The following is a 15,221-nucleotide window of genomic DNA, read 5'->3' as shown; positions in this document are numbered from 1 at the left end:
GTAATTTAAAAAAACTAAATCTGTTAGTTAGAAAACCTAATCTGTATGTTAACATTTGAGGCACAGAGCTGGAAGAAGGTGAGGAAAACCTTTTGTCCCCCTTATCACCCATCCATTGATCTTATAGGCAGCACTGAGGGGTTACTATGAGAAACTGATTTTTCTTGTAAAAGAAAGCTAAACAAATAAATAAATAAATAAATAAATAACCCAAACAAGTTTAGTTAAGATTTTTTTTACTCAGCACTACAGTAAAAGATGGAAAAGAAAAAATCCCAAAATAATTTCAAATCAACCAGAGGAGTGAGGCATTAATACTACATCATCCACTTCACCTCGATATTCACAAAGAAAAGAGATGAGAGACCAGGAAACCCAAAGCTTCCAACAATGAAACAATTGCTTTAGTACACAGTTCTAGATGATATGCACACAACCTCATAGTACACACACACCTAAAACAATGGAGAACTCTATTTTAGTTTCCTGTGTGAACTTAATGAGAAAAAATACAAGGGCAACAGAAATACAAACAGAGATTCAAGGCAAAAGTAATCCTAAATAAATACACTTGTCAACAACAACATAATTTCAGGACATAGTTTGTCAATTTTTATATTTTCACAATTAATTATTTAAAGAGACACTGCTAATACACACACACAAAAAAAAATCACTTAAAAAATACCCTCATTTTAACTCTCTAGGTACAGAAAATTTCAATCCCAACAACTTCTAGTGGTAATAATCCTATGATAGAGCAAATTTCCTTCCTGATTCATCCAGTAATATCATATTACATCAGCTTGAAATCTATCATGGTTATAAACACTAACACATTTGAAAAAAACAAAGTATTTCAATTGCTTATTTCTACTTGAAGAACAGTGTTTCTAAGTCAAACCATATGAAATGCACAGTCAGGGAGAACCTAAGTTTACTTTACTAAGTCTAAAAGTACTGTAAATTCTGGCTGCCCTGGAGACAAAGTTAGCTGAAACATATTCAGCTTCGATATAATCCACACTTTTCCTCCTGCTCAAAGCTACCAACTGCCAAATGTTATCTAATAATTAGCATATGTAAAGCAAAAGGGCAGCATTATGCCCTCAGTTTATCTGTCCTTAGAAAATAGTTTTGAATTAAACCTGCATCCCACTCCAACCTTCAAAGTTCTAAAAAGAAGGCTTGCCAAAGAGACTAAAACAGCCAAAAAAAAAAAAAAAAAAACCCAAAGAAATCTATTTACAGGTATATTCTAAATTCCTAAACCATACAGGAAGAAATTTCTAAACATTCTCCTCTTAAAAGAAAAAAATCCTGCTTTAAGGAAAGATGAAAATAGAGCCAAAAATCAAAGTCACATTCTTTGTATCTGGTTTCTGAACACAATACAGCAATAACATCTATCCCTAAGTAAGGGAAATTAAGTAAATATCTGTGAATAGTGATATGGAGCCAACTGAAAAATAAAGAAAGGCAAAGTAGAAATAGTCTATTTAATCTGTCAGTCACCCAAACATAATTAACTGTTATCATCATTAACAATAACAAAGATCACTTTTCTATAATCTCCAAGAGACAAATGACAAAAGGAAGGATGTCACATACAAAAATGTCTCAACTTCTCTTTTCTTCTAAGGAGTTAGCATATATGCTTAACAAACAGCACATGAAATGGAAATATGTGTTCCCATTCCCCTTAAAAAAATGCTTCAAAAATGTTCGCAAATTTAGTTTATATTTTTGAGAAAATTTTGCTGCAGTGGACTTTGATCTTCAGCCTTTGATGGCATGTAGCCTTGCCCTTCCTGAAGCTGTCCAAAGCAGTTAATGTCACTGGTCTTAAGTATGACCAAAAAGCCTTAAGAAATTTCAGGAATAATTTTTTTTCTTTTTTATTTATTTTTAAAGTATTATTTCTTTCCATCCATTTCACTTTCTCCTATTTGCAGTAAGACAAAACAGAAAACCTGTATACAAGCCGACACTAGATGAAGTGGAGGACCTGGGAAAAGTTTATATTCCTCCTTCCCTCTCCTCACAGGCTGCCATGCAAGACAAAGTACACACTCCATTCACAGGGAAGAATTTGCCAAGGCAGCAAATCAGGTTACTAGGATAAATGACAGAAGTGAGATGGCAAAACAAAAGAAAAAAATTGCAAAAAGAAAAAAAGCCTAACAGCTAAGAACTACGAAGTATTTGAATGATATTCACAGCAAATTAATAGCTTTTTAGAGGACCATAAAAGATAATTAAGAGTACTTGTGGGATTTCTATTTTTGAAACTAGATGCTTCCTCGCTTCTTGCCCCCTTCCTCCCCCCTCAACTTTGCAAACAGACAGGGCTCAGAGTGTGCTGGTTAATAACCAGACCAGGTCAGCCTGCAAGAGATTATTTTAAGCTGTCTGCATTTTTTTAGATAGGAGTGGATGTGACAGGCTACCAGAAGATCAAATATAACAAGAGGTCATCTGTATCATATTATCAATATTTTAAGACTAAAATTTACTGAAAACAAAAACTTAGACCTTGCATAGACAGGGTAAAAATTATTACAGCACAGCCAATTTCACAAAATTCAAAGCTCTCATAGATTTCTTAGACAATCAATTTTGACCCTGAAAAATGCTTCTAAAACATCATTAAATCTTCTCTCCTCCTAATTAACTGAGACTGAAAAATATTCTGATGTCTATTGCCCTCTACCTAAGCTCACTAACCAAGGAATGAACGACCTGGACATTTTCCCTACAAGTTGATTAAGAAAGAGCTGCGGGTGACCTTGACTTCATCTTTTAATTAATGGACTTAATCAATGCGTTCTAGCTTTTTTTCTGCTCAAAAAATATACATCAGTTTCTTCCCTTTGCCTTTGTTCCCAGAATCACACAGAGTCTTTGAGGTAGGAACAGACTACTGAAGATTTTCTACCCCAACCCCCTGCTCAAACTGGTTCACATAGATTAGCTGCTCATGGCCATGTCCAATCAAGTTTTAAGTATCTTCAAGGATGGAGAATCCACAACCTCTCATGTAAAACAGTTCCAGAGCCCAACCACCCTCATAGTAGAAGCTTTTTCTTATGTTCATATGGAATTTCATGTATTTCAAATTACACTCATGGCCATTTATCCTGTCACTGGGCACCATGGAAAAGAGCCTGGCTCCATCCTCTTTTCACTCTCCTCCAAGAATTTATGCACTGATGAGATCCCCCTGAGCCTTCTCTAGGCCTAACAGTTCCAGGTCACTCAGCATCTCACTATATGAAAAACACTCCAGACCATTAACCTTCTTTGTGGCCTGCACTGGATGCTCTCCAATATGTCCTTATCTCTCTTGTACCAGGAAACCCAGAACTGCACACAGTATTCCAGGTGTGCCTCACCAGTGCTGCCACAAGGACACTTTGCTGGCTCATGTCCTGCTCACTGTCCTCCCAGATCTCCAGGTCCCTTTCTGCAGGGCTGTTTGCAGGTGGCTGACCTCCGGTACGTGCTGGTTCTTGGGCTCATTTCTCCCCAGCTGCAGTAACTGGCATTTTCCTTTGTTGAATTAGGAATTTTCTTCTCTGCCCACTCTTCATCTTGCTGAGGTCCCTCTGGATGGCAGCTCAACAACCTGGGATATCAAACACTCCTCCTGGTTTTGTAACATCAGGAAACTTGATGAGGGTGTGCTCAGTCCCAGCAACAGGGTCACTGAACAAAGACATTAAACAGTGTTGAACACAGTATCGGTCCCCAGGGTACACCACTGGCCTCCCACTGGAGCTAGTGCTGCTGATCACAGCCCTCTAAATTTGGTAGTTCAGCCAGCTTTCAGTCTATTTCACTATCAAGGCTATCTTCCCTCATCCACCAAGCCAGTCATTTCATCGTAGAAGGGTATCAGGTGGGTTAAGAAGAATTTTCCATGCTTCAATTCCTGCTCACTACTCCCAGTCATTCATGCATCTGGAAATACCTTCCAGGATCACTTGCTCTATCACCTTCACAGGGACAAGGAAGGCTTATTTATCTGTACTTCCCCAGACTCTCCTTGGACACAGACTTTTCTCCAGTCCTCAGTAACCTCTCCAAATTGCATGACCTTTTGAAGAAATCAAGAGTGCTCTCACACTGACATCAGTCAGCTCCATCAGTATTCATAGGTGCATTCTACCAAGTCCCATGGACTTCTTTATGTTCAGTTTGTTTAAATATCTCTTAATTCAATGACCATCCACTGAGGGTAAGTCTTCCTTGCTCCACACTGTTGTGGATTTCGGAAGGCCGGTCTTACCAGGGAAGACTGAAGTGGAAACTTTGTTGAACACTTCAGCCTTTTCTGTGTCTGTTGTCACCAGATCCCCTACCCCACTATCAGTGGGCTCACATTTTCCCTAGCATCCTTCTACTCCTTCTGTACTTGAAACAGGTTTTTCATTGCCCTTCACATCCTTCATCAGCTTCAATTCCTGAATGGTTTTGGCTCTCCCTGAACCATTTTCAAATTCTTGAATTTTTTTCATTTCTCGTTTTCCCATGCTGTTTCATGTTCTGTTTCTCCAATTTTCTCTGAGAAGTCTCTCCTTCACATATGTATAACTCTTTTTTCCAACTTTCTCACTCATCCTGCACAGTTCTAGCAGTAACCAAAAACAAGCTCATGTTTTTGATCCATTCTGCAGTTTATCTTCAAAAGTATTTGCATTAATTCTTAATTATTTCAAATATTTTATTAGAAGTCTTTTTCTACATGAGCCAGAAACAAAGGATTTCAATTAAGATAATTTACAGTAAGCCTTCACCTTGTATAAAACAATAATACACAAATCATTTTACTGAAATAAATTAGATTACATTAATTAAGGAATCAGGATGGTTTGCATCCTTTCCTCCCTCCCTCGCAACAACTTCCTTTCAATTCTTTTTATTTGCTTATTAAGACATTTTGTTGGTTTTTTTTACAACTGTTTAATTAGCACCAGTGGCACATCAGCCTCCTCCTCAAAGAAAAAATAAATACTACATTGGCTGAGGGCTAGGGAAAGAAAGTTTAACACTAGTTTCTCCCTTTTTTTTTTTTTAATTAGAAGTCTTTTTCCCTTCTAAGACTCATCACTCTTCAGTTCTTGATCCTAAGTATCCTACCCAACCTGCCAATATTCCCTCTTTTTTCCCCCCTACTCCCTCTCCAAAACAGCTAACCCAAAATGCACACTAGGAAGGTCTTCCATTTTATTAACATGCATGTTATTTTACCTTCAATTCTGTTTTGGAGGACCTCACTAACACTTTGGTTTACTGTTATCTCTTTATTATGTAGAGTGATATAGAATTTGAAGAGGTGAGAGAGTCCTACTTCTTTCCAAGACTCAGTAAGCTAAATGGAAAGATCCAAACAAACTAATATATCTTTCAAGAACCACAGACTTTGTGTAGCACAGGGCAGAGAGACATAACATAGCATAGATATTTTTTTGGCTCACTGCCTTTAGGAACCAAAACAGCCCTCTCCCTGAACTGATCAGTCCTGCCAGATTTGTGGCAGTCAGAAGGGAACCAGACTGGGAAGACCAACTCTGCAGATTGCTATTATTTTACCAACACAAACAACCCATAGCATTACTAATATTTTGTAGCATGTGATCCAATAACTTTTAAGCAAAACATTGGTTCACTTACCCTACAACCTTTCCACTCAGGTGGGAGGTGGCGGAACTATTAAGACTATGAGCCATTCTAAAACTGAAGCACACATACCTTGTAAGATAAAGCATATTGATATTTTATTTACACTTAAGTATATTTTAATTTTTCTTATAGAGGAAATAAAGAACAAGAATTTGGAGATTGAAAAGGTGTATTTGAGACATCAAACACCATATAGAATTACTGAATATTGCTATTGACAAAAATGGCATGTGCCTATCAGAATTCCTAGCTAGTTATTTTTCACTTACTGGTTAGAGCTAAAATTCCAACATCAGTCCCTCATGACATCTGGAGTATTGTGTTCCGTATTCGCCCAGTACCAGAATGACATGGAACTATAGGAGCAAATCCAGAGAAATGCCACTAAAATGACTGAGGGATTGAAGCATCATTCACATAAGGAATGGCTGAGGGGGCTGGGGCTGCTCATCCTGAAGAAGAGAAAGCTCAGAGGGGATCTCCCCAGTGCCTAACACTCCTCATGGGTGTTCAATGCCAGATAAAGGGAACTAAGACAGGAAACACAAGAAAACTCCACTTAAACATAGGAAAATACCCTTTGACTGTGAGAGTCAGACAACAGAACAGGTTGTCCAGACAGGTTGTGGAGTTTCCACACTTGAAGATATTTAAAATCCAGCTGGCCTTGACCTGTAAGCAGGGATGGTTAACTATGTGATCTCAAGAGGCACCTCTCCATTTCAGCAATTCTGTGATTTCTCTAATATAGTTCTACTTCTGAAAACAACTTTCTTTGCACCAAAGGCACACCATGTTTACTGTGAAAAAGTTATATCATGCCATACTTGTATTATCAGAGCAAATTTACTACTTCGCATATTTTGTTTGCATTAGTTTCTGAATATATGGTATGTTTATGCCCAAACTACATTGTTCTATCAATGGCCATATCACAACTACCAACATACACAAACTGTCAATAGATGATGTTTTCATTAACACACATAAATACATAAGCCTTTAGATGCCAGTTCATTCCCAGATCACAAAAATACTTCCAAAATACCAAACTATAGCATCTAATTGGTTGTCTCATGTACACATGTCCCTGTGAAATAACTATAAAAATTATTATAGAAATAGTGCCTCAGTAGCTAGCAGAGTTCAGTCTATCAGTAATTGGAGGTGAAGAGGAATGGGTTTAGTTTTAAATTTATTTATTATTATGAAAAGGAATCATGCTACTGGATGCAAAACTATAGCTAAATGCTGCATTTAGGTTTACTGATTCCGTATCTACATCATACATTTGGACACATCCTCCCAATGAAAACGTGACCCACAAAGCTGTTAGGCAAATGTGAGAAGTTTAGTCCTTGAATCTGACATGTATATATTCTACATGGATGCACAGCCTCCAATTTTATTATCTGCTCCTCTGCCTTAAAAGTACATCTATAGTGTAATGTAGGCAGCTGTACAATTGTAACAGCTGAACAACCTCATGTAAGTAATTCAGATTCCTTTTAAAATAATTGAAATTGTAAACACTTTTCAAACATTTAGTTTTGTGTAACCAATTTTTGAATGCCTCTTAAAGAGTAACTTCAAATGTGTTTTACTTTTTAGTGTTACCGTTCTTTAATAAATGGTTAACTATTTAACTTGGGAGATAAAACCACTATCAGATTTCTACAACTAAAATAATTTCCCATCTATCTTCTTATGCCTGTGCTTATAAGAAAGAGTGAATAAATTTTTATGGTCTACAAAATTACATATTTCAAAGTCCAGATTTTCAAACCGGCTAATCAGTACCACTGCTACCACAACTGTAAACTATATCAAAAGAATAATTTTGACATAAAGGTTTTGTCAGGATTATATGGAACAAAACTCAAACCAAAAAGAAACAAAAAAAAAAAAAAAAAAAAAAAAAAAAAAAAAAACCAAAAAAAAAACACCAATGTGTATTTATTTCAAGGGTCAGCAAACCACAAGTTTTTCTCCTAGCTAAAACAGCAATATTCCTTGTATTAAATACTTTTCAAATTATGAAAGAAAAGCACTGTACCTTATTAGACATCTGTAACCATCATTCTTTTTGCAGCATTATTATATTATACCTACTACTACTACTCTAAACCACAGAAAAAGGGCAAAATGTACAAGTTATACTTTTCAGCTTCTTCCAGATTTCGTTAAACATCTACTATGTATTGATCAACTGTACAGCCAAAAGATAAAGCAAATGTAATACTAGAAGTGGTTAGCACACACTTCTAGACTAGTAATACTAGTGTTAAGTTCTCTTTTACTACATTAGCATTATTCAAATGAAGATATTATTGACAATACACAATGCAAAATATGCTACAATATTGTCTTCTCAGTCTATTTCCAAAGCAAAACACATTTTTTATATGAAAACACATTGTTTATATGAAAAACTTATATGAAAAGTAGTACGTAAGATTTTCAGAGCTATGTTCTACTCTGTCATTAATAAAGCAGAGCTTCATCAAGCTCAGTAACATGGGAGTCTTGTGATCTTATTTTGTGTTACAGAACTGACCATTTATTGAAAAAATGGAGTCTCAGATGAGAAGAGAAAAAAAAACTATTAACCTGATGTGAGCAAAGGGAGCCACTTAAAATCTGATTAACAACAACACAGATATCGAGCATCCACCTAGTTTAACTGCTGCAGCACACAGAGGGCTGAGGGTCTCAGGTGGCTGAACACAAAGTTCAATCTTTTCTCCTGCATCAAAGCATGTGGCAAACCTGGCAAGGAGGATCAATTATTCAGATTCTCCTAAATCTATGATTCTTTGAATAGGTTCATAAAAAAATCAATTATCTTACTTCATACAAATCTCTGAACACATTATAAATGTAAGATAAAATTTTTTTAGTTCTTGTTTCAGATTTTTTTCCCTCCTTGAAAAAATATGTAGTTGGAAATGAAAGTTAAAAGTTTTACTGGTGTCAGAAATATTATAGAAACAGAAAACTACTACACTGAATGTCTTCAGATGATAGATCGTGTTCAGCCAACATGAAGTATTTCTAAGCCTGAGCCATATCCTAGAACTAAAACCAGTTGAGCTAGATCAAGGAGTTTGTAGAGATAGGAATTTGGCTTCTCTGATGCATTACAGAACACAATAATCCTTCTGTATAGTAACAGCTGTATAGTATTGATTGTACCCTATACTTCAATATTAATGAGACGCAATCTGCCAAGGTACAGATTTTTTAAAAAAAGGCTGAACTTTCTCTAGAGACAAGTTTTGTTCAGCCTGAAGACAGGGGACACCTTAAAGCAGACTTCCAGTAGGCAAAGGGGGTTACAAGAGTGCCAGTGAGGGACTTTATGCAAGGGCAGGCAGTGATAGGACAAGGGGGAATGGCTTCAAACTGAAAGAGGGTGGGTTTAGATTGGATATTAAGAAGAACTTCTTTACTGTGAGGGTGGTGAAACACTGGAACATCCTGAGAAGCTGCAAAAGACCAGGTTGAATGGAGCTCGTGGAAAGTGTCCTGCCTATGTCAGGGAGGTTGGAATGAGATGATCTTAAAGGTCCTTTCCAACTCAAAGCATTCTGTGATTATTTATTCACTTGCACACCCAGCCACATAAATTATTATCTTAGGGTGCTTTAGGTATCCCAAGGAAACACAATCTGTGAGATGTCAAACATCAAGAAAGCAGCACAGCTGCCTTTTTATTTAAAAGTACTACAAACACAGTGAAAACATATTTGCCATCAGCTAGAAACTGTGCTTACCTTTGGCTAGGAGAGTTCACAAAGGATGCCAACTTCAGTCACTCTTTTTCAGATATCAACAAAATGAAGATACCTGCAAGTCAAATGAGAAAGGTATATTGGTTTTGGTTTGGGGTGAACATGTTCTCTTATGATATTAAGGGATAAGTTAAAAAAAAAAAACAAATAAACACTAGTAAAATGAAAATCTACTAATTTCTACATGCAAGTAAAATATCAAGAGCAACACACTTGCTTTAAAAATCATCATAGTTTCATATGTATGTGTTGCAACAGAAAATTTAAAGGTGTCACCTGTGTAAATTCCAGGCAATAACTGGAAAAAAACCATTGCTAGGGCAAAGGGTCATGAGCCAGTAGGTGCTGAACCTACAGACTGTTTCATTATGACTCTGCTTCAAAGGTTATGATAAAGGGTCCACAGCTATTCCTAGAACTGTACTGTAAAAAGCAAATAGCGTCATAATACTTTCAATTACAAGGAGGAGAAAAAGTAATGGAGTTCCATAAAATGTTTTGAGAGAAAAGAGTAGTGAGTTGATCCAAAAGGTTTAGAAACATGCTCTGAGGTTCTGTGGGACAACTTACAGCCAAGAAATTATCTAACACTGCAAAATTTACATTTGACAATTTTATATTTGCTTCTGAACAAAGGTCAATGAAAGCATATGTAAAAAAATATATATTTTAGCTAGGTCTGTCTGATCAACATCAGAGAGAGATAAATCACAAAACTGTCAAGTACCAGCAAGGCAATTTGGCTATTTTATATCAGAGCTAACAAAGTTTCAAAAGGAGTTCATTTTACCATGATCTCAGACAGTAAAATCTGGCTTTAAAATACACAATGTTGTATTCATACTGAAAGAAAGGAAAAAGAACACACACACAGCAGGAACAGATGTTATTTCCTGTACTAAGTCACCACCATAGGGACAAAAATAATTCTAATAGGTATTTTACAGAATAGTGCATACAATGGAAAAGAACACAAAGCCTCAAAATCCTACGTCAGCTACATATCTAGGTATTAGAGACACCGGTAACATAAACAAACAAAAAGCCTATATAGATGGAATGCAGAACAGTTTACTGCTATCCTCATTCTAGGTCTAGTCAAAACTAGGCAACCACTTAAGTCTACTTTCACCAGTATGCTCACACTAGCAAAAAAAAAAACAAAAACACCAAAGAACCAACTCCTGGTACAGTTACAACGTAAAATTTGAGCAAACACATTGACCAGTGCAGGTCTCATGGGAGAGCTAAAAAAAGCCCTAAACTCTATCAGTAGTAGTGTAGACCAGCATCATCAGGTAACTAATCTGTTTGCCAACAGAAGACACAATTAAAAACCCCCAAGATATCAAACAGAAATTTCTCATTCCTAACTTAAAAATTACATCTGATGAAGACAAATTTCAGAGATAAACCTCAGTCTTGTAAAATTTGAAACTAAAGCCATAGTAAATACTGAAAGTCAAAAGTAAAAACATGAGAAGAAAGCAACTGCTAAAATTAAAACCAATTTTTTTAGAATGGCTGTGGAATCTGGTCCATTTTCCAATAGAAACTGCTTCCAGTTTTCTTTAAATAAGGTTATGAGAATATTATAATTATTAGCATTGTCTTTCTCACCAAAAACATATGTAATCATATATTCAAATCACTAAAAAAGCAAGCTTCAAAATGTCTCAAAGACAATTTTTAAATTGTCCGTTTATGGGAAGAGAAAGTGGAATCAATTGATCGTCAGAGTAAAGTAGGATTTAGAGGATTATGCTGCTCTTTTGTGAGGCAGCCAAATGGGAAAACACTAGGCCTTGTCCACATACTAATTCTTTTCTTTAATCCAAAGTTCTTATACAGAACACTGAATCAGGTAAAGAATTTAAGAATTGAGAAGAAAAATAATGTTGTATATATTTCAAAAATAACTTATTATTTCACCAGTATTCAAGTGTTTTCCTTATAATATCTTGCCCCTACATTCATAAAGGTGTACAAATGAAAAAACCCTCAAAATTTCAAGTAATGTATGTCCCTTTAAATTCACATAAAGTAAAAAATTACAAATCAGATATAAAGATGCCTATTTTCTTTCGTGTATTTCAAAACTTACTTGTAGTATTGGACATCATAAAACTCCTGTGCATTAGGTGATTATCAGAGATCTGCTTGTCCTGGACATCTCATCTTTTACTGCTTGTGGAGCTATATCTGGTTGCTTTATTCTCCAGGATGCAATAATGGATTTCATTTGTTTGTTTCTTAATCTTTATCTGAATGTCCACTGGAATTGAAAACCAGTATCTTGTTTCTACAGGAATTGTTACCAAGGAAGTCAAGTTGGCCAAAGAGAAGGCAAAGAAGAGTTTACATTGAAAGATACTTGAAATGCAGGTAGAAATAATTCCTGCATAGGAAAGTCAATCCTTGTTAGTAGCCCTGTTTGGCAAAAAGTCAGACATCCATAACTGTGGTCTGCCATATACTGCACCTCATTTTCAACTACAAAAAAAGTATTTTTCTGCACGTATTTTCTAGTATTATTTATGTCCCAATCTTTTAATATTTTCCATTCCTATGTTGTTGTTGTAGGAAAAACAGAAAGACAAAATAATATCAGTACAAGCTCTCTCATTTTCCCTGGGCAAGTTTTCTTTCTCTACCCAAAAAGTTTCGTCGATTTAGAGGAATTGATTCCAGAAAGAATGGGCAAAGAGGCAGCATCCTCATCAGGAAAGCCTAGTTCCAAGCAGATTCTTAGTGCTCCAAAACACTGTACAGATGGTCAGTGCTGAGACAAGCTCCTCAGCAAGCTCAGTATGCCCAGAATATCAACCTGACACACTCAATCTACCCAGCAAGTCCGAGGTACCCTGGACACACTCCCTTTACATTGTAGGAGCTGCATTTTTGGTGGGATATCCAAGGAAGAAAATAAATTCCACAGAGGACCACAAAGGCTAGCTAACACCTTGTCAAGTAATTTGTTCTAGATTGTGGGATACTACTGACAGTGGTGTCTTCAGCATTCCAAACCTTCAAGAAGAAACTTCACACTTTTCTCTACACCTAGACCAAGTCTCATACATGACTGCAGTAGCCCTTTTGGTAATACCCTGTCTTGAACAAAGTATTAGAAAACTAGAGATAAAGCAAACAAGCTGACTGACAATTCTGGCCCAGAAGAACACAAACCCAAATACGGGCAGCAAAGGATTTTTTTTCTTCTGCTGAGACAAAGACAAGACACATACATGCCAGAAGATACTCCACTCTTAGTTGCCTTTTGCAAACACAGATGCACATACTGCAGCTTATTTGCCAACCTAGGCTGAAATACCCAGACATTAGGATTTCTGTGTGAGGAAATGGATTCATCACACAGGAAAAAAAAAATCATTTCTTTAACAGCTAATACTGCTATTAAAGCTTTTCGTATTTAATTTCCCCGTTTGAAAAAATGGAGTTCAGTATCTATTAAGCAAACAAGATTTTTTACTTTCTTCTTTCCCATACTTACAACTGCCTATTCATGATATTCAATTACTAAGAATCTTGAACTTAATATATGGAGCAAAAGAAATGACAAAAACTGCTACACTAAATTTCCATTTTCAAGTATGACTTAAGTACAAGAACTGCAGATAAAAGTGATACAAATAATGACAAGATTTTTCTCTACTTGCTCAATTTTATTGGCAAAGCTATTGTCAGTTCTATCATCTTGTACACCCAAGGTTTCAAGAAAGCTCTATTATTCCATAATGCTTAAGGCAGAGTTTAGAGTTAAATCCTCATCCACAATTCTTACTGGTGATAAAGACTCTTGCTGGTGCTACAGAAGGTAAATGAAAATCAAATAGCTATTCACAGAAACTAATTTCATAACACAGGCAAGAATAAGATTGGTTCACACCAGAATTTTAGTTAATATATTTCATATCTGAAGCAGAACTTAGAAAAAATATATACTCTACAAGTACATTGGAAACCATTACTTCCAAGAAAAACCAAATTATGACACTTGTCTAGCAAAGGCAACCATATTTCAAAGAGACAGATGAAAAAGAGATGACTTGAACATCCACCTAAAAGTACAAGTATCAAAACTGCTTGTTTATAAAGAAAAGCCATACTGCATAAGCTCTTAGTGTAGTCTCTCTCTGATCTAGTTCTTACAATGATCACAGGTTACACAAAGGATTTGGGATCAAACCACAGCAGTCCATGTCCTATCTCCTGCTTTGATTTCAGCAACTAATGGGGGCATCTAGCACTTTAAAGGGGCATGACTGAAGTGATTGCATGTATTTTGTCATGTATTTCCTCTCCAAGTACTAAACTCAATTTAACTCCATATAACTTTCCAGATTCCCAACACAATAGACTGATCACTGTAAAAGCCTTTTCCTTCCTTTCATACAGAAAATATCCTGTAAATAGCTTACTTCCCACTCTCTAAGTGACTGACTCCTGTTGTTTACAGGAAGGAAAGGGAACAGAAATCTTGCCATAAAACTAAAAAGAGAGAGCTAAAAAGTTCTGTTTCACTTCCTACTGTGCAGGTGTTTCATACAAGAAATCTATTTTAATTATTCATTTCAGGGAGAAAACATGCTGCTTCTTTTTGAAATACAGACTGGGAAATAGAAAAAAATAAGGTTAAGGAAGTAGCAGCATGCTTTACTGTGAAATGAAACATAGATATACAATAACCATTGCCATAAAACTTGTGAAATCCCTGGCTTTGGACACTGCGGTTATTTTACACATTGACTTGTAAACTGGGTTTTCCTTCTAAATCCGTAAGTTCTTTCTTAATTTTTTGCTGCCCAGATAAATATGTAGAGATCAATGTTCCAGCTACCTTTGACAAAAAAAAAAAATCAAACTCCAAAATAACACAAAAAACAATACCAAACTCCTCCCTTATCTGACAAGGTAGTTGATTTTAATACCAATGCTGCCCACAATGCTACCAATGTCCATTTAACACCCAGAATGGAATTCCCTAGTAACAGATCCTACTTGAACTCCATATTCTAAACTAAAGGGACAAGGACAATGAAAAAAACCTTGTGTTGGTTCAAGAGATGCATGGCATCTCCATTTGTACACTTGTTTTTCAGTTTCAGAAATACCAACATCCATCATAGTAAGAATTAGATCCATCTCTCTAAGAGCAGTAATTCTCTATTGCCCACTGGTGTGTGGAAGATTAAAAATTCTAAAAGAAGTCAAGCATGTGAGGGCACTAATCATCTTATAGGCCATACATATCACCCAGTTCAAGAGGAAATTGAGAACTTTATTACATAATATCACAGCACGCCTATCACAGATGCTATCACACTATAAAATTATATAAAATATAAAAAATATTATCACAAGGTTATATTTGTCCCTCTGAGGAAGGGATACCTTATTTGATCCAGGCTGGCTGAACCTCACTAGCTACAGGTCAGATTACAGATATTTCCCCATCACAGTAAATGCTGTCCCTGTACAGGCAGCAAAAGAGGGATGCCTTCCTAGTGGATGCACTTCCAAACTGTTCTAGCTGAGTTGCACACAGGGAACAACATTAATTTATCAGTGCCCAACACCCATTTCAAATCTTAAAGCAAGAGTAAGCCAGCTGGAAGGATTGGAAGGGCCCAAGACAGACTGAGGGTCATCAGATAAATCACCACTGTTTCAATCAAAGCACTTCCAGTGAAACATGCAATTACTTGGAGTTTGTAAAAAGCA

The 15,221-nt window shown here is 36.2% G+C and overlaps 1 protein-coding gene across 4 annotated transcripts in view; it reads right to left on the bottom strand.

The window, feature by feature from the left end:
• Positions 1 to 15,221, bottom strand: part of SIPA1L2 (signal induced proliferation associated 1 like 2) — a 124,533-nt gene that overhangs the window by 88,605 nt on the left and 20,707 nt on the right. For all 4 annotated transcript variants that reach the window (XM_068185071.1, XM_068185069.1, XM_068185070.1 and 1 more), the window contains exon 2: positions 9,462 to 9,534. The gene's annotated coding sequence lies outside the window, so the exon portion shown is untranslated. The remainder of the gene's footprint in view (positions 1 to 9,461; positions 9,535 to 15,221) is intronic.

The sequence above is a fragment of the Anomalospiza imberbis genome, chromosome 3 (genome assembly GCF_031753505.1).
Source record: "Anomalospiza imberbis isolate Cuckoo-Finch-1a 21T00152 chromosome 3, ASM3175350v1, whole genome shotgun sequence".
NCBI classification, from domain to species: Eukaryota; Metazoa; Chordata; class Aves; order Passeriformes; family Viduidae; genus Anomalospiza; species Anomalospiza imberbis.
This window is presented reverse-complemented; position numbering and strand designations above follow the sequence as displayed.